This window comes from Lepisosteus platostomus, chromosome 5 (assembly GCF_059453375.1).
Source record: "Lepisosteus platostomus isolate fLepPlt1 chromosome 5, fLepPlt1.hap1, whole genome shotgun sequence".
NCBI lineage: Eukaryota > Metazoa > Chordata > Actinopteri > Semionotiformes > Lepisosteidae > Lepisosteus > Lepisosteus platostomus.
The window spans coordinates 39,251,297-39,274,143 of NC_142615.1; the positions used below are offsets into that span (position 1 = coordinate 39,251,297).

General features: G+C 42.2%; 3 non-coding genes across 3 annotated transcripts; all 3 read left to right on the forward strand.

Moving 5' to 3' along the window:
* The first annotated feature begins 1,299 nt into the window (after positions 1–1,299).
* Positions 1,300–1,371, forward strand: trnaa-cgc (transfer RNA alanine (anticodon CGC)). The gene has a single exon. It is a non-coding gene; the product is annotated as a tRNA-Ala (tRNA).
* A 1,762-nt stretch (positions 1,372–3,133) lies between these two features.
* trnai-uau (transfer RNA isoleucine (anticodon UAU)) lies at positions 3,134–3,227 on the forward strand. The gene is made up of 2 exons: positions 3,134–3,171; positions 3,192–3,227. It is a non-coding gene; the product is annotated as a tRNA-Ile (tRNA).
* Positions 3,228–20,432: 17,205 nt separating this feature from the next.
* Positions 20,433–20,514, forward strand: trnal-aag (transfer RNA leucine (anticodon AAG)). Its single transcript has one exon. It is a non-coding gene; the product is annotated as a tRNA-Leu (tRNA).
* The last annotated feature ends 2,333 nt before the right edge of the window (positions 20,515–22,847 follow it).

Below are 22,847 nucleotides of genomic sequence, written 5' to 3' on the forward strand. Positions count from 1 at the left end.
TCCTCACATTACTGATTTTTTTCAATAGCATTTTGACCTTTTTTCACATTCAGATTTTTTTCACATTTAATAAAATCTTTTAATCAACAACATTAAAAAGAAAACAAATGGAACATTTTTTGGAACAATAATTAAAAAAAAACTTTCAATGCCTTGGTTGTATACGTTTATAAAGGGAGTTGCAACATTGCTGAAATGTAAAGAGCATTTCTGTAGAGAAAACAGCATTTTTTCTGCCTTGATGTTAAGCTTAGAGAGTCTGTCTTTTAGAAATTATATTTCTTAACACCTTGCACAGCCTCCCGACAGACTAACAAATATTTTTTGGAGAAATTGGCTCACACACCGGAAAACACTAACGTTTATTTATGTGAGAGTATGTAAAACTCAGGCTTTAACAGATGTTCATGGTATTTCACACGGGGTGTTACCTGTTGTAGTGTTTCCAAAGATGTGTTAGCGGACCACAGATTATCTTGAATAGATTTGTGTTTGTACTGGCTGGGATTCAAACACGTCTCAATTATTTGGAAGGCGCCTGTACCACCAACGCACTTCCGAGAAGCACCTGCAAATTATCACAATCCTCTCTCTCACCTACAAAGTTATGGAGACACAGACGTCCAATGAAAACTCAAGGCTCCACTCAAGGCTTTATTCACTCAAGGCTCCACTCTTTTGTTGTGATGTCATTTTAATTAATATTAGCTTTGATAAGGTGTCATTTTTGCCTCTTAAAGGTAAAGTCTGCTCCTTTCTTCCTGGTATAGAAATAACGTGTTCCATCTTTGTTTAAAAACACCACTAAAAGTAAATTATTCAGCTCTACCGCCTGTGTGCATTGACAAGACATCTCAAAAGGACATATTGAATAAGAACACGATCCTTCCTGTTACCATTCCTGTGCCGGGGCGTTGTTTCACCCTTTTACGTTAAATCATCAGTACTGCTGTTTTTCTATGCATAGTTTAATCAAGAGCACTTAAAAGATGCAAAAAGCTTTCAAATAAAATAGAATTGAAAGACAGTCGAGTAAGGACGTAGAAAAAAAGCACTCCCCCGTCTGGGAATCAACCACCGTCGCCCATGTAACTGGATACAAAAATAACAGATTAATTTGTGCCCAGTCTCTTGAAGCTTCGATGCGATTATTTTTCCTTCCTTATTTCTTCATTCCTATGAATTTACTCTGTAGTAGAAGAAACGCGAAAGTGGGAAACTGCAGGCATTCTTCGTGAGTGGTGGATTGTGATCAGTGAGCATTTGCACATCTCTAAGTCTGTTCCATAAATTTTCATCGGGGATGTAGCTCAGTAGTAGAGCACATGCTTCGCATGTATGAGGTCCCGGGTTCAATCCCTGGCATCTCCAGGTACTTTATGTTATAGTACTCACATCGCAATCTTCTGTTGAGTGAGAACTCTTTGCTCGTGTTCAGAGAGAGCCAGGTTTACACAACTAAATGCAGGCACACTCGACGTGCTGCAGAGTTGCGCTGCTGTTTTAAATGTACCTCATTTAGTTCTGTTTAATCTTAAATTATTTGAACTAATAATTTAGTTCAAATTCAGGAAATCCAGAGATTGCTTCACACTTGTCGTGGCTGTTGCAGAAAACACCTGTTGAATCTCACCCGGGATTTTTTGAGAGATCATTCAGCGAGCGAATCCTCCTTCTGAACCGCACTAAACTGAAAGCTTCACGAACTCCTCACTCCGTGTCCTGTACTGCTCTCGTGTAAATGTGAAGCACAGCCATAAACACACTTTGAACTTTTTCCGTTTGTTAAGGTAAATGCAAAAGAGCATGACAAGTATTGATCGTATAAAATATCCATGGCACAACTCGAGAAAGTACTGAAGGACTACACATCGACTCTTGATGATTACAAGAGATTCAAGAAACACAACAGTCCGCACCTGGGTTTGGATCCTGAACGCTAGAGTTAAAAGAACATAAGTGATGGATATGACCTATAAACTCTCTTAATTGTCTTATAGTTTATTAAATAAAACAATTTCTTAATAATTTCTTACTGTTGATAGACGATTTATTGAATTTTAACAAAATCACAATTACAAACTTTTTCTGTTAAACTGTTATTCACATATTCTAACGTAGATAAACGTTAGTGTCTTCCAGTGTGTGAGCCAATTTCTCCAAAAAATATTTGTTAGTCTGTCGGGAGGCTGTGCAAGGTCTTTAGAAATAGAATTTCTAAAAGACAGGCTCCCTAAGCTTAACATCAAGGCAGAAAAAATGCTGTTTTCTCTACAGAAATGCTCTTTAAATTTCATCACTGCTGCAACTCCCTTTATAAAGGGTGTGCACACGTATACAACCAAGGCATTGAAAGTTTTTTTTTAATTATTGTTCCAAAAAATGTTCCATTTGTTTTCTTAATGTTGTTGATTAAAAGATTTTATTAAATGTGAAAAAAATCTGAATGTGAAAAAAGGTCAAAATGCTATTGAAAAAAATCAGTAATGTGAGGAAAGATGGATTATGGGAGCCCCTTAACTACCCATGTCATGCTGTAGTTCTCACTCATTCTACTGGGAGTGGTGCCGTCGCTTCTGGATAAAGTCTGTCAGTGGTCATTTCAGACGGGTCAGGTATGACTGCTCTTCGGCACAAGAAGAGATATAACATCACAGCAGCACCATTTAAGGTGGAACGAAAAACGCGAATAAGAAGCCAACTTCAGCCTCGTAGCAGACCCTGGGAGGCACGCTCAAAATAATCATCTTTCCCAGTACTTAAGAGTCATATTTAGATCGCTTTACTGCAATTTTATTTGATTGATGGGAGATGTGAAGCCATCGAGCCTGTACTGCGCTTTCACATTGAAATTGAAGCCATTTCTCATGCTTCTCTCAGTGTCGGGGCTGCAATTGCGTGTAAAGGAGGCGACTTGAAAATGTCGCTACAAAAAATCCGCCGGGTTAATTTACTTGTCCGACCACCTCCCTCCGTCCCCCTTTGCTGTTAGCACAATTCTTTCAGTTTCTTTTCTTGTATTTTCCTTGCTATTTTACTGTTGCTTTTCCCCATGAGGAGATGGATCCACAACCGAAACTGTTTTCACCCTGTTTGTGTAACGTCAGTCTGTATGAGGAGCATATTTCGCACAGCTCCAGTGGCGCAATCGGTCAGCGCGCGGTACTTATACAGCAGTGCACAGCGGAGTCATGCCGAGGTTGTGAGTTCAAGCCTCACCTGGAGCAGTGTCTTTAGCTACTGAAAGCAACTGTCGAGTTTAGATACTCTTAGGTATCTGATGGAGATAAATTAACATCAAACGAACAAGTAAAGCAGTGTCTTTAGCTACTGAAAGCAACTGTCGAGTTTAGATACTCTTAGGTATCTGATGGAGATAAATTAACATCAAACGAACAAGTAAAGGTAAAACCTTACTTTTAAAGGTTTACTTCGAGTCACAATCAAAGAAGGCTCCTCAGCTGAAACATTGTGTTTCCTTCTCTTTTCAGCATGGAATAAACCTATACTTTTTCCTTTGAAGCCCACCCATGCTGACGCAGCTCCCTACTTAAATTACCATCAGCTGTGTATCTCCAGCTGACCTGTACACAAATATATGAGAGAGGTCTACTGAGACGAGAGGAGCACTGGGCTTGATAAAGCTCTTGCATTAGATTATGTTTTTGTTGTTCCCCAGATTTGTTTTTAAATGTTCTTTTTCTTTTGAAGTTGTTGCATTTGGTTGTTTTTTTATAGTTGTTAGACAACTACAGGGATTTACCGAGGTTCCCGGAAGACTTCTCGTTTTGTGTTTGTTGTGTTTTCGGGTTACAACTATTTTTTTTCTGTTAATAGGACCCCACGCATTACTGTGGGACTAGTTAATTTTAGTTCTTACATTGTACCTGAAATGACCTCAATAACTACTACTCTGTTTCCCTTTTTTTAAAAAAAAGGCAAAACTGATGTTTTGTTTCTCCCTGTTGCTGATTGGTAGCTACAACGGGTCAGTTGCAACAAACTTGGCCTCTGAAATTTTTCAGCAGCTCTTTACTGAACCTGTTCTCAATTGCAACAAACCTAAAATAACAGCTGCTGCCCATTAGATGTTACTGAAGTAGCAGACTAAGCGAAACAATAGATTACATTGGAACTGTCCTGAATGTAGTGGAAATAATATCGTCATTAAGTAATGAACTGATGCACCACTTGTTTGAAAATTATTTTTATATTTAACTAAAATTGCTTTCCAGACACTACAATTATTCACAAGGAATTTTATCAATACATATTTTATTAATAAAAGCGTGATATCTTAATAATAAAGTTTAATGTTATCTTTAACATTAGTACTTTAGTAGCTGTATTATGCTTTTGGGAATTTCCAGGTATCCTGGTGGAGAGAACTGAAATTAAGGAAATACATATTTAAAGGGGTGTAAGTCTTAAATGTGTTCTGTCACATCTGGGTGTTAATTGAATAGATTTGTTGTATTATTTAATTTGATTTGACTCTACACTTGTGTTTCTTATGAGATAATATTGGGGATTTGCAGATACAGATAATAAGTTGTACTATACAGGCAAATGTATGGTTACCTTAATGAAGAAACTGTTATCATTACCCTTTTCAACGTTATTGTTTAAGACAGTCTTTCAGAACAGTATTCTCATGTTAGTGGCTATAGTCTAATGATAATGGTGGTGAAACAGGCGAATGTGTGGAAAGATTTGGAGATGGAACAGGAGACTCATACAGTCGATAGAAAGGTTGGGTAGGATTGCACACACCACCATGCCAGTGCTTAGTATAGTAGTTTAAAAACATAATAATTTATTTAACAACCTCAACTGCACTACTGAGAGCTCAGCTCCACTACTAGTAATACATAGCCCTTTTTGTCAATTAGATAGATGTGTTTTACTACATGTTAATTAGTGATTCTTTCCTTTTAACTGATTTAAAATAGAATCTCTATAAAACAGATAAATGTGTATGTGTCGCGCTGAAATTCACACATGAGGGAAGGCACACGAGTAAGGAAAGATATCGCGTTTAGGAAGAAATCCAGGGTGATGACCTCGGTGAATGGAAACAGCCTCATACATGAGTGGCATGTGCTCTACCACTGAACTGAACTCCCGACAACTACCTTTATCTGCAGCACTTTTAGGAAGAGTGAGGAGTCTACAAGTCCAGAAAATGTGAGGAGAATTCAGAACAGGAGGCTCTTCACCTTTCACCGGCTTTTGTTGGACGTCTAAGTGAATGACAAATTTTCACTTTTTGATTAAAGAAAATAAAAAACACCTTTCTTTCAGCCAGATTCATAATACAAAAAGCACAATGTAGTGAAGTGTTCCTATTTATTTAAATCCCAGTTCAAAATCAAATCTCATTGCCATAGTCCTGATTAGTTTAAATTTAAGCAATTAACCAGGCTTCTACTGTATAAACTTCTAGAGATATTACAAATTGTTTGAAGGGACATCATTTCAGATGGAAATTGACTTTTGTTCTAGAGGGATCACATTAAACCTTTCTTTTGGATTGAGAACAGGATCATGGTGAGATTCAAAACACATCTATCTTTGCTTCTTTCAAGGATGAATGGATTATTGAGATGCAAACATTGGTTCAAATCAAAACAAAATTGTGATATACAGTACTTCTGTTTTTATTTTCAGGTACCAAAATTTAGTCTTAGTTGTAAAATTCCATATTAATATTCAATATTAAGTGGATTCAAACATGCACAGTAGAGAAACGGAATAAAGAAGTAATTGTTTCACTAACATCTAAGTGCAACCTATAGATCGTCTTTGGCCATTGAATTGCATAAGGCACCGCACAACTTTTACTGGAGGAAATACTGTGTGTTCTGAGTGGCTGCATCTGTATATAATGTTATTCAGATAAGTTTAGGTGGAGGTCAAATTCTAACCTCTGTAATGTGCTCTCTGAAGGCACCAGTTCTGTAGGGTTTGGGCATTTACTGGGACAATTATTAATTGTAGCAGTAAATCACAAAATGATTCTTTTCAGGTACTAGAACATGAGGATACATTTATTAATACATAAAATGCATGTAAACCTAACAGATCTTATCGTGAGGGTTATCAGAATACAAAAGGTGTATATTCAGTCAGTTACGAAGAGTTACACATATCAAGAGGACATATGTTCGGTATATCATTCATTTAGACCGTTTCGTAATTGAACTTGGTTACAACTTCTACATTAGATATTCAAAACAAGTACATAACACTTAGGAATTAAATTGATATCAACTGGTTGGGATAACAATTGAATTCTCGAGCAGTAATGCAGTGAAGTTTAATACTAAACAATTTCTGGGGATTCAGATCTCCTGCGGGCACAAAGAAACAGTTGCAGGCTGTTGCTGTCCAATCCGCGCTCTCTGGCTCCGTGCCAGGCTGTGCTGTGCGGCTTGCAACGGTGCTCTGCTGATGCTCTCTGAAGACCAGCTAGTTAGTGTTGGCTTTAACTAGCACAGTTGTGCACAGGAGAAAAGATGACTGTGGGACCCAGCAAGTCAGGAAGAGGACCGGTTCATTCCTGATGAAGTGCTAGTTCTGAATAATGATTAAGCTGTACATAGTTCCGATCTGTTCACGAGGCTTGCGGCTGATGCTAACCTTGGGTGGATCCTTTGGTTACTCGTGGCGACCTCTGCTCTCGACTCTTAGAACAAAGCAAAGTTCAGGCACTCGAACGCACTGGCTGTTACGTGGTTGTCCGGGCTGAGTTTTAGGATGGTCAGAAGACTGCCTGGGAATACCAAGCTTTTAAGCTTTTAAGCGCAGGAGGCGCCCTATCCCCGCTCGCTTGCTTATTCCCCTGTTCACACGTGCAGTGCGGCTTTTCCGTCTGTTTATTTGTCAGTTTTTGCGAGACACGAGTGCTTGTGTATTAGCGTGAGCGTTTTTTATTCTGATCATGAACAGTTTTACAAGTCTGCAAAGGATCGAGGAAAGGTTTATTGCCAGCTGAAAAGAGACACAGCGCTTCGGTTGTGGAGACTTGTTCAGCTGGCGTTCTGGGAGTCGCGTTGTAGTGGCAATGCTTGTTAATAAGTCAGAATAAAGTGTTGCTGTTCTTTCCCAAATGAGGTCCCATCTCTCTCATGGCACTTAGCTAAGCCTGGCTATCATGATCAATGGTCATCCATTGGCACCTATCTGTCTAGGGAGTGCCAGATGGACATCTGGACTGCATTCCTAGGTGTCAGGAGTAAGTGACTCATATCTCACCTTGATCAACCAATCAGGGAGTGGTAGGGCCGAGTAACCCACGTGGGTCTCTGATGCCCATGAAACTTTCAACCAATGAATGAGTTCCTCCAGGTAAAAACAGGCAACACAGAGCTCCAAGACTATTCAAAGGACTTTTCTAAAGAGAATTCAAAGGAGAATTCCAGGGGTGTGAGACAATTCCAGGGCAGGATGGCCCAGGAGCAGAAAGGCTCCCAAGGGCAGGACATTCTCGCAGCGCGCCTTCTGACCATCCTGAGACTCAGCCCAGACAACCATGGAACGGCCAGTGTGTCCGAGTGCCAGAACTTTCCTCTGTTCTAAGAGTCTAGAGTGGAGGTTGCCAGAGTGTAACCAGAGGATCCACCCGAGGTTAGCATCAGCAGCAAGCCTCGTGAACAGGTCAGAACTTTGGACAGCTGAATCACTATTCATACCTAGCGCTTCATCAGGAACGAACCGGTCCTCTTCCTGACTTGCTGGGACCCACAGTCATCTTTCTCCTGTGCACAAACTTTGCTAGTGAAAGCCAACACTAACTAGTTGGTCAGTGAGCATCAGCAGCGCACCATCGCAAGCCGCACAGCACAGCCTGGCACGGAGCCAGAAAGCCCGCAGGAGATCTGAATCCCCAGAGATTGGATGAGTATTCAACTTCAATATATTACAGCTCGAGAATTCAATTGTTATCCCAACCAGTTGATATCAATTTAGTTCTTAAGAGTTATGTACTTGTTTTGAGTATCCAATGTAGAAGTTATAACCAAGTTCATTTCCGAAACGGTCTAAATGAATGATATACTCAACGTATGGTCTCTTAATATGTGTAACTCTTCGTTACTGATTGAATATATACCTTTTGTATTCTGATACCCTCTCGATAAGATCTGTTAGGTTTACATGCATATTCTATGTATTAATAAATGTATCCTCGTGTATTAGTACCTGTGTGTGTGCATTGTTTGAGTTATATCGCATGGTTGGACTCTAAGGCCATTAAAAGAATCAATTTCGTGATTTACTGCTACAATTAATAATTGTCCCAGTAAATGCCCAAACCCTACAGAACTGGTGCCTCGTGAGAGCACACTACAGGGCTTAGCCCTCTTACATTTGCTAGTTCAAAGTTGTACAACCCATTTGTATCTGCTAGGCGGCGCAGTCGTCGTGCACAAAGAACGCTTTGAAAAGTGTCAAAAGCAAGTCATTCCGGATTGGTTGTTTGTGTTTTCTGTTCAGACGAGAAATGCTGAAATGATCTCTTGGCTCCTCGGTGGTCATTTCTGCTCCGTAAAGGAATCACAGCACACGTCGGCTTCCAGCATGGTGTTTCGGGACACGATGTCGGGGGTCGGAGAGAGCAATGTCTTCCTCGTAAGTATTGTAATGCCCTCGCCCAATGGTGAGGAGGAAGAGCACCTAGGCACTCATAGTACCGCGGAGCAGGTAGAGAGCAGCAGCAGCAGTCGCGGGGGCAGACTGGGCCTGCGAGCCGGAGCGCAGGCGTGCCGGTTCCTGCCCCTGAGTCACCCGGGGGGCCAGACAAGGCGGCGGGGGCCAAGCGTTGCGTGGAAGCGAGATGCTCCGTTGAGGACCTCTACCAGCGAAGCTGCAAGGGCCTTGATCCGGACAAGTGGCAGCAGCTCCAGGTGCTACTCGCCCAAAACGAGGACCTCTTTGTGGCGAGAGATGAGGACTGCACCCGCACTGCCCTGGCTCAACACGACATCGAGACTGGCGACGCTCGAGCCATCCGCATCCCACCTGGACGCATGGCTCACATCAAGCGGACCACCACCAAGGAAAAGATCTGGGAGATGGCCGCAGCAGGGGTGATTGAGCCCTCCACGAGCCCACGACGCCGGCTGTACTGGTCCAAAAAAAAGACGACTCGTGGAGGTTCTTTGTTAACTACCGCAAACTGAACGAGGTCACCCGGAAGGATTCCTACCCAATGCCGAGGATAGACGACGCCTTGGATCACCGGGTCGACCTGGTTCAGCTCCCTGGACCACCGGCTACTGGCAGGTACTGCTCACTCGAAGATGGCCTTTTCCATCTGCCATGGCCTCATGCACTTTACTGTCATTCCCGTTGGCCTGTGCAATGCCCCGGCGATTTTCAAGAGGCTGATGGAGAGGGTGCTGGCATCGGTCCCGTGGAAACCGTGCTGTATCTGGACGACCTGCTGGTTCATGCCCAGGGTTTCGACCAGGCCTTGGCGAACCTCCAGGCAGTGCTGGCCTGCATCCGCCGTGCTGGCCTGAGGCTCAACCACCACAAGTGAAAGCTCCTGCGGCGGGAAGGAACCTTCCTGGGACATGTTGTTGGACCGCAAGGGGTGGCTACAGACCCAGGTAAGGTTGCTGCAGTGAGGGGATGGCCGACTCCCCGCACCGTCGCAGAGCTGTGCAGGTTTCTGGGGTTGGCTTTGTATTATCTGAGGTTCGTCCGGGATTTTGCCAGCATCTCTCCCCCGCTGCACTGCCTCACAGACAAGGGCCGCTGTTTTGACTCGGACTGCGAGATGGCTTTCGGTCGGTTATGTGAAGCTCTGGTGGGGGCCCCCGTGCTAGACTACCCCGATCCGTGGTTACAGTATATCCTAGTTACCGACGTGAGTGTCTCGGAGGTGGGCGCGGTGTTGGCACAGGAGGGGCCAGATGGGGAGCGGGTAGTTGCCTACTAGAATCGGGCTTTGAATAAGGCTGAGCGGAACCCGTCGAGAGCTGCTGGCGGCGATGGCGGCGGTCCGCCACTTCAGGCCGTACCTGTTCGGGACCCGGTTCCGGTTGAGGACCGACCATGCGTCCATGCGTCCCTCACCTGGCTGCTCCACTTTAAGGAGCCGGAGGTGCAGATGGTGAGATGGATAGAGGTCTTGCAGGAGTATGACTTCACTGTCGTACACTGTGCCGGATCTCGCCATCTCAATGCCGACGTTCTCTCGCAGCGCCCCTGTGAGGCCGCGGACTGCTGCTACTGCGCCCAGCGGGAGCAGTGTGAGGGGGCCGTCCGCACCGTGGTGGAGTCGAGCGCTGTGGCCACGGCCCTGGAGGGGCCGCTGGGGGTGGGTCTGTCAGACGTGGTGCAGCTGATCCAGATGTGGGGCCGGTGCTCCGCTGGAAGGCAGCAGGGGCGCGGCCTATGCAAAAGGAGCTCGCCCCTCACCCAAAGTCCGTCAAGGCCCTCTGCACCCTGTGGGAGGCCTTGGAGGTAAAGGATGGGGTGCTGCGCCGGGGGTGGCAGGCACCCCCAAGTGGCAAGATACAGTAACAGCTGGTGGTGCCACAGTCGCTCCGCGCGGCTGTGCTCAGAGTGGTGCATGGCCAGCCGGGCGTGGGGCATTTCGGCTGTAAAAAAACCTGCAGCGTGTCCGAGGCCATTTTTATTGGGGTCTTTGCCACTGGGACGTGGAGCGGTACTGCCGAACGTGTGCATGGCGCAGAAAGGTCCCCTCTCCAACAACACCAGGTAGGGGCTCCTATGGAGCGGGTGGGGGTGGACGTTTTGGGCCGAGGCCAGAAACCGCTACAGATGCAGCCATTCAAAGTGAGTGGTACAGACACGTACCGGAGGTAATTGGCTACGGAGTCGCGCATCGTGGCGCAAGATGACGCGGGGTACAGCGGTACGTGATTGGTTGACCGACAGGGGCACTCGTGGTCCGTTGGTCTGTCGTAGAAAGACTTACAGTACAGTAAATGTCATTTTGAGCATCGAAGTCTTTAACTAAAGAGATACCGGAGTCAACAAGCATACTTTTAGAATTTGATTAATAGGGAATATAATATGGAAATCGCATATCAAAAGAATTTAATAACGATATGATTATATTCGTGTACTGCGACAGGGCTGTGTAGGGCTGTTTCGCCTCCCTCTTCATGTGACTTCCCTTGTAGCCTACTGGTCTATGTGCCTGATTACCAACTCATGGGTTGTATGTTCAAGTCCAGTTGGTGCTGGACTTTTCTTTTAACAAACATTTCTTCGAAAAAATAGAATAGCGATGTTATGGACAATCAATTGACTTTTATATTTCAAAATATCACAACATGATCAATTCTAAGTCATTTTTGATAACAATGAATAGTCACCTTCTTCCCTTCTGACAACGGTCCCTGCTTCTGCTTCCTGCTTCTATTGTGTGTATGTGTGAGTAAATTTTTATAGAGAAATGGAGGCTGGACAGTATGTGTTACAATATAAACATTTATATTGATTTAAATCGTGTTTTGATTTAAATCGCAAACGCGTGTTTAATTATATGTGTTTTTTTATCATAATCAGGCTAATGCAACATAAATTGATACAGTATCTTTGTCTTCTAAGTATCTTAATAAACTTTCAGCATAGCTTTCTACCCGTTTAAATTTATATTTCTTGGGATTTTGGGATCAAACGTGGAAGGATTAGATTGTAATCGTTTTTATTTTTTAAATACGTTTTAGACAAGTGTAATCTATACCTGCCCAGACTGTATGCCTTCCTATACACCGCCTTTCATTCCTGTCCTGCTCTTCCCCGCGCACCCCAGCCGGGCGCTCTTCGGCCTCTGCCTGGGACGAATGTATATTTTGATATTTACACCCGGCGCGGCACCGAGGGAGAGCCTGCATTTATAACTTAGTTTTTAAAATTAGTCAAGCAATATGAAGCATCTCCTTTTACTTTTAAGTCCCTTAAATACATTGAGCACAGCTTTCTCACCACTTAAGATTACTTTTCAATACCATCCTTACACAAAGCAGAAACTTTCCGATGACATACAGTACAAGTGGAAAGATTACAGATTTTAATCGTCTTTAATTTTGTTACGTTATATGTTTTAGGAACGTTTCATCTAAACAAACACCACAAAACTATTCTCGATTGTATTTCTGAATGTTATGTTACACCTACAGTAGTTCACTGCTTTAAATACATCGAATTAAGAAAGTTAGGTTTAGCACTTTAGATCTTTTTTTCTGAACCAGGGAAAATCTGATCATGTTTCTCTATAACAATAATAAAAAACTTTAATTCACATATCACCTTTAAAAGTGGCATCTCAAAGCAATACAGTAGATCGAAAAACAGTTAAAAGGGACCAAAGTAAATACCAGACAAACGCAAATGCGTTTTTCATAAAAATGCTTTTATTCATTCAGCAGAGAGTGAGAGGGACATCCAGCAGAGAGAGACACACACACCGGTTTCCATTGACAAAATTGGAATGTTTTGTTTGTGGACAGACTGTTAGACTAGAGGAAAAGAGCGCCTCCTTCTACAAAGCATTTCGTAGATCCGATCATGAATTCTTTTCCAGTCGCACGAAGTAAGGGTTGTAAAGCGCGAAGTAAAGCGCTGATTCTTATGGAACGCGTTCCGCCGGGGATTCAAAAAAATTATTTTTTTGTAATCGTGTATCTAAGGAAAATTGCAGTATAACTTTGTTCATGCACATCATTATACAGTATCTCATTTTGTATTTCGATTTAAAAAATTGTTTGCCCAGCCACTATTGTTGTTATTGTTTTTATCCTGTAAAGTGCTTTGAGGAGCACAGCTTTCTCACCACTTTCTCACCACACCATCCTTACACAAAACAGAAACTGATTGTATTTTCCGATGACATACAAGTGCAAAGATTACAGATTTAAATCGTCTTTTTTCTGAACCAGGGAAAATCTGATCATGTTTCTCTATAACAATAATAAAAAACTTTATTTTACATATCACCTTTAAAAGTGGCATCTCAAAGCAATACAGTAGACTGAAAAACAGTTAAAAGTGACCAAAGTAAATACCAGACAAACGCAAACGCGTTTTTAATAAAATGCTTTTATTCATTCAGCAGAGAGTGAGAGGGACATTCAGCAGAGAGAGACACACACACCGGTTTTCATTGTCAAAAAGTATTTTTTTTTTAACATTTTGTTTACATGTTTTGTTTGTGGACAGACTGTCCACAAACGTGAGACTGTCTTTCTCAGACTTACATTCCCGAATGTCCCCCGCCCCGGTCAACAATCCTAGGAAGAACACGAAACAGCCTGTTAATAAAATTGTTACAATTTTGTTCGGTCAGTTCTTCCTCCCAGAATTTATAGATCGCATCGATCAGTTCCTGCTTTGTGACGGGCTTAGCAGTTTTCCGAACGTAGTCTTTCAAACCATCTCTATCGGATTTAGATCTGGGGATTCGGCTGGAGTTTTCACCCAGTTCACTCCTTCTGCTACAAGCCTCGCCCTTGCTGCTGTGTGTTTCGGATCGTTGTCTTGAAACAGACGGTGCCTTGATCCAGACTGCTCCCTGATATATGGGGCAGCATGGTGTGTGACCACGACTTCCTCGAAGAATACACGGTCCATAATTCCTTTGAAAATAAGAAGTGGTCCCGGGCCTCTTCTAGATATACCCCCCCAGACGTGAACCTTCAGTGGATGTTTGGGCTTTGGCTTGTCCACATATCTCCCCTTTTTGCAAAATGCCATTGTTGAAAACTGTTCCAGAGCCACTGTTGTTTCGTCGGTGAAAAGTACATCCTGAAATGCCTCCCGCTGTTCAGTCCATTGGAACGCTTGCTTGAGTCTTTCCTCTTTGTTTTTTAGCCTTATCATGGGGCATGTGTTGGTTTTTCTGTATCTCCATCCAAGCCTCCTGCGTACTCTTCTTATCGATGTCGGGCTAATGGTCGCACCGAGGTCAGCCCATAGCCGTCTTTGGACTTGCATCACCGGTAGCTCATCATTTTCATCATTTAGTTTGTCGATAGCTCGCACAATAGGACTTGAAAAAAAAGAGATCAACAGTTAGTTTTAAAAATAATGTGCGTAGTTGTATTTACATGCAAGAAAGGTATTTTTAGAAATTTATTTACCTTTGAATCGTCCTTGGTTTAGATTCTCTTTGCCTCCTCTCCCCTTTATAATGCTGTCTCACTGTGCTTTCAGAAACGAAGATGTCCATCGAAGCCAACTGCTGTACAATGTCCCGTGTCGACTTCCCGTTTCTTTTCATCTTCTTTATGTGGTGTGAGAGAGTCTTCGTGATTTTGGTCATTGTCTGTCTCCTTACCAAAGCGATACAGTGGTGCAGCTTGAATTCTGTACCTATATACTGTATGGTATGGTACAGATAAAACTTACACCATACCGATGAGCTAATACAAGGGAAAGACACTCCTATTTTATTTAAAACACAATACGCCAGGAAATGTGTCTGATGCATTAGCAAGTTAAAACAATTGGGTCGAAAACCTGTGCGTAACACCATTTCCTTTTTCTGATCACTCGCTTTCTGGATACACGTCTCACCTGTCCTGTTCTTTGTTTTCCTGGTTTGCTGATTATGCCTGCTGCGGTCCACTCCTACCCTCACACCTAAAGAATAATATTTTAAATTTCTTGGCGCAGTTCATTAACCCTTGTATGTGCTGTCCGCGCCCAAAATGCAATTTAAAAAAAGTCAAAAACCGCACTCAAAATGCAATTTAGAGCTTTCTGGCAAGAGGAGACACCCAAATCAATGTAACATGCCAGAGTTTGTGCATGAACAGGGTTTTACTGCCTATTCCCTTTGATACCCAATTAAAAAAAAATGTTTTGAATCCCTGGCGGAACCGGGCATCCATGAATCAAGTAATAGGTTTATTCCATGCTGAAAAAAGAAGAAAGAAAACACATTCCATAAGAATTGACTGAGCTCCGCTCTGTACCACGCAATGATCCCCCCGGAGTCTCTGCCCCGGGTTATTTGGGTTTTTAGACAGAGGGTAAAAAACTCTCTCTCTGGCTTGACCTCCCCCTCCATGGGTATTGTCTGTTTTGTTGTTAACAGGCTCGCCAGCTAATGTGAATCATAACCTGTCTTTCTAGCTTTTAAAGTCGTGCGATGTGTAAGCCACAATTCAAATAGAGAAAAAAGACCTGACTGACAAGATTTAAGATGTGGCTGTCAATGTTGGATTAAAAAAAACACATTACCCGACGTTTGTTGCATTGCTTGAAAAATAACTTTATTTCGAGAGACTGGATAAGTAATTCAAGTGTTTTTTTTAACTTCCTGAAAAACAACTAATAATTTAACTATACGTGCAAACGTTTTATGATATGTCACTGTTGTGAATGTCTTTGGACATGTGCTGGCTGGACAGGAGGCTCTACTGTACACAGAGAGGGGCGGGAGGAGGGGACAAGCCGATACATACTCTTAGAGTTTGATTAATAGGGAATATAATACAAAAATATAGTACAACCACTTTTAAAGGTGATATGTGAATTAAAGTTTTTTTATTATTGTTATAGAGAAACATGATCAGATTTTCCCTGGTTCAGAAAAAAAGATCTAAAGTGCTAAACCTAACTTTCTTAATTCGATGTATTTAAAGCAGTGAACTACTGTAGGTGTAACATAACATTCAGAAATACAATCGAGAATAGTTTTGTGGTGTTTGTTTAGATGAAATGTTCCTAAAACATATAACGTAACAAAATTAAAGACGATTAAAATCTGTAATCTTTCCACTTGTACTGTATGTCATGTGAACGTTTCTGCTTTGTGTAAGGATGGTATCAAAAAGCAATCTTAAGTGGTGAGAAAGCTGTGCTCAACGTATTTAAGGGACTTAAAAGTAAAAGGAGATGCTTCATATTGCTTGACTAATTTTAAAAACTAAGTTATAAATGCAGACGCTCCCTCGGTGCCGCGCCGGGTGTAAATATCAAAATATACATTCGTCCTGGGCAGAGGCCGAAGAGCACCCAGCTGGGGTGCGTGGGGAAGAGCAGGACAGTATTGAAAGGCGAGGTTTAGGAAGGCATACAGTCTGGGCAGGTATAGATTACACTTTTCTAAAACGTATTTGAAAAATAAAAACGATTACAATCTAATCCTTCCACGTTTGATCCCAAAATCCCAAGAAATATAAATCTAAACGGGTAGAAAGCTATGCTGAAAGTTTATTAAGATACTTAGAAGACAAAGATACTGTATCAATTTATGTTGCATTAGCCTGATTATGATAAAAAACACATATAATTAAACACACGTTTGCGATTTAAATCAAAACACGATTTAAATCAATATAAATGTTTATATTGTAACGCATACTGTCCAGCCTCCATTTCTCTATAAAAAATTACTCTATTACACACACACAACAGAAGCAGGAAGCAGAAGCAGGGACCATTGTCAGAAGGGAAGAAGGTGACTATTCATTGTTATCAAAAATGACTTAGAATCGATCATGTTGTGATATTTTGAAATATAAAAGTCAATTGATTGTCCATAACATCGCTATTCTATTTTTTCGAAGAAATGTTTGTTAAAAGAACAGTCCAGCACCAGCTGGATTTGAACACACAACCCATGAGTTGGTAATCAAGCACGTAGACCAGTAGGCTACAAGGGAAGTCGCATGAAGAGAAAGGCGAAACAGCCCTACACAGCCCTGTCGCAGTACACGAATATAATCATATCATTATTAAATTCTTTAGATACGCGATTCCATATTATATTAGCAGAAAAGCTTAAAACTACCACTTTTTCACACGCTATTTCACACACTAGTTAAGTACTTCGATGCTTAAAATCGTTAGGTAGAAATGGAATACCGGTGTGTATTTTTCCTTTAAAGTACCGATTCCTGGAATGACTCGCTGACACCCTTCTGAAGTGGTTCCATAAAATCTGGTATACGGAAAAGAAAGCATTGATAAAAAAGCCTGGATTCTCATGTATCTCATACAAGTATCTTTTAATACAGTCTTTGCTGTGCTCTTGAGTATCCTTGTGATATTTTGAGCTCTAGTTGAATGATAAGTGTCGCATTTTAAATCATTTTCGTAGTTAGAAATTATGAAACGCCCTGTTAAAAGCAAGGGAGTTTTTATGCCCGTTGAAGTAAAACAAAATGCCTGACGATTTAAATCAATATAAATGTTTATATTGTAACGCATACTGTCCAGCCTCCATTTCTCTATAAAAATTTAAAGTATGGCTTGGACAGATTCCAAGTGCTTGTACAGATGCAGCCATTCAAAATGTGCGGGCGATACCGCATTATTTTGCGGTAAGCTGTACGCAGTCTACTGCAAGCTACCAGTAAATACCGCGAGTTACCGGTAAATACCGCTAGTTACCGTAAATTCTCCTATAATACGACAAGCAAAATAATAGTATCCGGAATTTCCGCAAGGTGGAGCTAATAAAGCTCAACCTCTCATGTTTGAGCTGTGGCCATCAAAGTCTTTAACGAAGATATTACTAATAGTATTAATAATGAATGACCTTGGACAAGCTGTAAGTGTAAACTCAAAGTATTGCCCTGGTCAACATTCTTTTTTTCATTGACCGTCTTTGTAAAAGTAACACCACAGCTTTTCGCAATCACGCATTTGTTTCCAATCATGCAAAGTACAGTAATTTTTGAGAATCGATTCACCATGCCTTTCACATGCTCATAAAAGAGATTGATTTAGGAACATAAACATATTACCGTATGAAAACTGTACTGTATACAGTATGTATATGTATATTTAATGTCTTAACTGTGCCCGTTTAAGTATTGAATATTCATATCTAATTTTACCACTGAAGGGAAATCTTAGTAGCTGAGCATAAAAAGAATAGGAGCATATGTAATGTTGCCATAGCCAAATTAAATGTAATGTAGCTCTCTGAAGGCACCAGTTCTGTAGGGTTTGGGCATTTACTGGAACAATTATTAAATGTAGCAGTAAATCACAAAATTAATTATTTTGATGGCTTTAGAATCCAACCATGCGACATAACTTAAACAACGCACACACACAGGTACTAATACACGAGGATACATTTATTAATACATAGAATATGCATGTAAAACTAACAGATCTTATCGAGAGGGTTATCAGAATACAAAAGATATATATTCAATCAGTTACAAAGTGTTACACATATCAAGAGGACATACGTTCAGTATATCATTCATTTAGACCGTTTCGTAAATGAACTTTGTTATAACTTCTACATTAGATACTCAAAACAAGTACATAACTCTAAGGAATTAAATTGATATCAACTGGTTGGGATAACAATTGAATTATCGAGCTGTAATGCATTGAAGTTGAATACTCATCCAATTTCTGGGGATTCAGATCTCCTGCGGGCACAAAGAAACAGTTGCAGGCTGTTGCTGTCCAATCAGCACTCTCTGGCTCCGTGCCAGGCTGTGCTGTGCGGCTTGCGACGGTGCGCTGCTCATGCTCTCTGAAGACCGGCTAGTTAGTGTTGGCTTTAACTAGCACAGTTGTGCACAGGAGAAAAGATGACTGTGGGGCCCAGCAAGTCAGGAAGAGGACCGGTTCATTCCTGATGAAGTGCTAGTTCTGAATAATGATTAAGCTGTCCATAGTTCCGATCTGTTCACGAGGCTTGCTGCTGATGCTAACCTTGGGTGGATCCTTTGGTTACTCGTGGCGACCTCTGCTCTCGACTCTTAGAACAAAGGAAAGTTCTGGCACTCGGACACACTGACCGTTCCGTGGTTGTCCGGGCTGAGTCTCAGGATGGTCAGGAGGCGCTCTGCGAGAATGTCCTGCCCTTGGGAGCCTTCTGCTCCTGGGCCGTCCTGCCCTGGAATTCTCCTTTGAATTCCCTTTAGAATTGTCCACAGAATTCTCCACTGAATCCTACTGAATCTTACTGAATCTCACAGGCTCTCTGTGTTGCCTGTTTTTACCTGGAGGAACTTCAGCTCATTCATTGGCTGAAAGTTCCATGGGCATCAGAGTCCCACGTGGGTTACTCGGCCCTACCAGTCCCTGATTGGTTGATCAAGGTGAGATATGAGTCACTTACTCCTGACACTTAGGAATGCAGTCCAGATGTCCAACTGGCACTCCCTAGACAGATAGGCACCAATGGATGACCATTGACCATGATAGCCAAGCTTAGCTAAGTGCATCCCCATTTGGGAGCTGTTTAGGAAACCTTAAATCAAAGGAAACCTTAAATCAACCTGCATGAATAGTTTCTCTGTGGCTGCACCACAGAGATGAACAAAGAGATGAGGCCTAATTTGGGAAAGCTCAGAAACACTTAATTCTTTCTTATTAATAAGCCTCGCCGCTACAGTCTTAACACCGATACTACAGTGCGTAAATACTGCTCACGTATATGTTTCTAGGTTTATATTATACATTTCATACAGTCAAATTACTTTTGAGGAACTAATAAGAAGTGCGAAACGGTATGCGTTTTAGTATCGTTTTGTGCTGGGACCCGTGGATTGATTAGAGATATCAAGTACATACAAGTCATTTTTTAAATGTTGTAGTTCGTCTTGTAAAAATGTTACGAGTACATCATCTATCAACAATTACACAAGTTCTGTTTCCATATTGCGGATTTTGGTTACGTAATATTATTTTCTAGATTTCACGTTGTGAATATATGATTTGGGCAAACAGAGCCGCAAAGAAGTACATTATGGGTTGTTGTTTTTTTTTTGCAGTTTTATCTAGAACAAGCGATGCTTAAACCTTTGTCTGATTCTTGTGAAACTATCCACACGACACTTACAGTACCTACAGTATAGCACAGATCTGCAGTCCACCATTAGAATACTGTGGGTGTGTTGTATAAGCCATACCGCCCAAAAGAGTTCTAAAACAGGAGATGCATCCTCGTTTAGGAACGTGGTATAAAGTAAAAAGGTTTGGGAAGAGTCCTCCGTTTGAACAGTTCAAAATAGACGTAAAGGGGTATTTACGGACTCTTTCGAAATGTAAGAACAAGCTGTGCGGACCTTATCTTTATTTACCTTGTGTAATCGTTTTCCAAAAAGTGTAATTGTATTATAGCATGTGCCCCTGATGATTTTCTTGATACCTTATATGTGCTCTTGTTTGTATTGTATGTAGTTTTGTTGTTCAAATAAAAAATAAAAGACACAACTTTCCGGATGCGGCTGCTGTAAAAATAAAATGACATCAAGGGTGCTGTACACAGAGGTCTGAAACCTGCTTCGCAGAAGATCTTTATCCAGAGGTGTTAAAGAAGTCGAGATCTCGCCATGAGAGGGGAAGCATCTCAGAAAAAGCAGGTGCAGTCGATTCCACGGTCATAACGCCACTAAGTTGGGCAACAAGAGCAAAACCCAACTGGCTTCCTCCAGGCAAGTAGTGAGACAAAGAGAGAGGGCACAGCGGGTAGCGTGGCCGAGCAGTCTAAGGCGCTGGATTAAGGCTCCAGTCTCTGCAGGGGTGTGGGTTCGAATCCCACCGCTGCCAGGTGCTTCTGTCGAGACCTCCTTTCAGCTGACTTCAGACGAAAGGGAGGGAGCTGCTTTTTGGCAGTCTCTCGAGAAACTAAGTAAAGTGTTTAAAGATACTTTCTCAGTTTGACATCAAGGCACAAACCAAAATCCTTCTTGCGTCCTCTCAACCTAAATGCGTTTTGCCACTTTTTGCGTTATGCAGGGAACGACGTCTGCCGAGATCACTTTTGTGTCAATGCAAATCGTAGTGTCCCCTCCGCTTTAATGTTGGTTGTACTGGCGTGCTACTTCTGTCTGTGAAACTTGAATGTTCTGCTTCTTCACACCAAATCGTTGGCGGGGGTTGAGCTTGTTAAATCTTTGCGCATAGCGCTCCTTGGAAGTACTTTGTCCAAGTTCAAAAGCGATCGTGGGATTTACTTCATGCGTTCAAAAAGCATGCCTCGCACGACAGATTTAAATGGGGAATGGAGTCTGCTTCTTGCTGTTTTTCCTGTGGTTGCAGTTACAAAGTTGATCGTGCTTTCACATTCTGTTAAATTCTGTATTCACTGGCTGAGCTTCATCAGTTGGTTCGAAAAGGAATCTCTGCTTCGGTTCCAGAAAACTCATCAGTAGTGTGTTTTTTTCCGTGCCCATGGCAGTCTTTTAAAGCTGGTAGTAATGGCGGCGAAGTTAATTTTTTATCCGCTTTAAAAGAATAAGGACGGGCTTGGGCAAGCTCCATTTACCACTCTTTCAGCTAACCGCCGAACTCGCAAACTGATTACACTGCAGAGCCACAGGCGCCTCGCTTTTCTCCATTCTCTGGGTCAGGTTGAAAAAAAAACTTTGCTGGTATTAGCTGGCCTGCTGGGAGCACCTCTTCTTCACTGATAAGCAAGATTTGTGTTTCATCTTTCGCAAGCTGTATAGATTTCTTTCAATACAAGTTGTTCCAGAAAGGAAACGAACACTTGCATTCACCTGGATTAAAAGGCATGGGATTTGCCCATAAGGATACATTCTGTACAGTAAGACAGGAAGAAAGGCACCGCTGGGAATCGGACCCAGGATCTCCTGTTTACTAGGCAGGCGCTTTAGCCAACTAAGCCACGGCGCCAGCAAAGTGCTGTCCTTTGACAGCCACTTGGACACGTCTCAACTGCTCTGAGACATCTGCGTTCGGTGTGCACCGAGCCTGCTCGCCTTGCAAGTTACCTCATTTACATGCGATAGCTCCACCACTAAGAGAAAGGATGAGAAATGGCTTTTATCTGGCACTTTTCATGTCAGAGGATCTCAATCTGCTTTCCGTGTACAAGAGGATGTCCAACTCATGTAGCTAAAGATGTAGACGACAGTGCTCCACTGAAATCTTGATCTCACAACCCTCGGCATGACTCCGCTGTGTTCTGCTTTAGACAAAAGGGGGGAATAGACTTCTTTCATCACACGTTTTGCACTGTTTACGGTGTTTGCAGTGCTCTTTCTTAAATGAAAACCAGGAATCGGCACCATATGAGGTGAGACTAGATAATATTGGAACAAGTAGCCTCGCCATTCCATGCGTGATGTGAGCAAAGTGTAATTCCTGTCTTTATAATGTGCTTGTTAGAGACTTAGCTGGCACCCAGAGCGCTTTAAATCCGGGAGTCAGCAGCCCAAGACAAGAGAGCTTCCTTCGTCTATGTTTTTTGCGTGGAGGGGGGACCCATGCGTGTGCTGCAAACGATCTTAGTATCGAAGTGCCGTCCCACATAACCGATCCGAACAATCTGCTTTACAGAGGAGCACTGCCGGAGCTTATGGTTGGCAAACTGAAGACCAGGCCGACCTCTTCTGTGACTCTTGAACACTGAATCTCAAGATTGTGAATTCAAGCTCCACGCTGACGGGAAATTCCATAGGTAATGATCACATTTTCTTGCATGCTAATCAAAAGAAATATTAAGAAACTTTTCCCCATACCAGTTTTTTACAAAAGTAAAGGCCCACGGCAGATGTGTGCCACATCACGTCCGAGTTTAGTGACAACTACCTCAGAGATTGGAAGCTGGGTAGTTTCAGATCAGATCACTTTTTTATCAAAGGTTCAAGCAAACCCAAATAGTTTTGCAAGAGACATTTCAGTATCCCAGTCAAATCCAGTACGATTGCTGGATCCTTCGAATTCGACTGAACTATAGCACAGATCTGCAGTCCACCATTAGAATACTGTGGGTGTGTTGTATAAGCCATACCGCCCAAAAGAGTTCTAAAACAGGAGATGCATCCTCGTTTAGGAACGTGGTATAAAGTGAAATGGTCTGGGAAGAGTCCTTCATTTGAACAGTTCAAAATAGACGTAAAGGGGTATTTACGGAC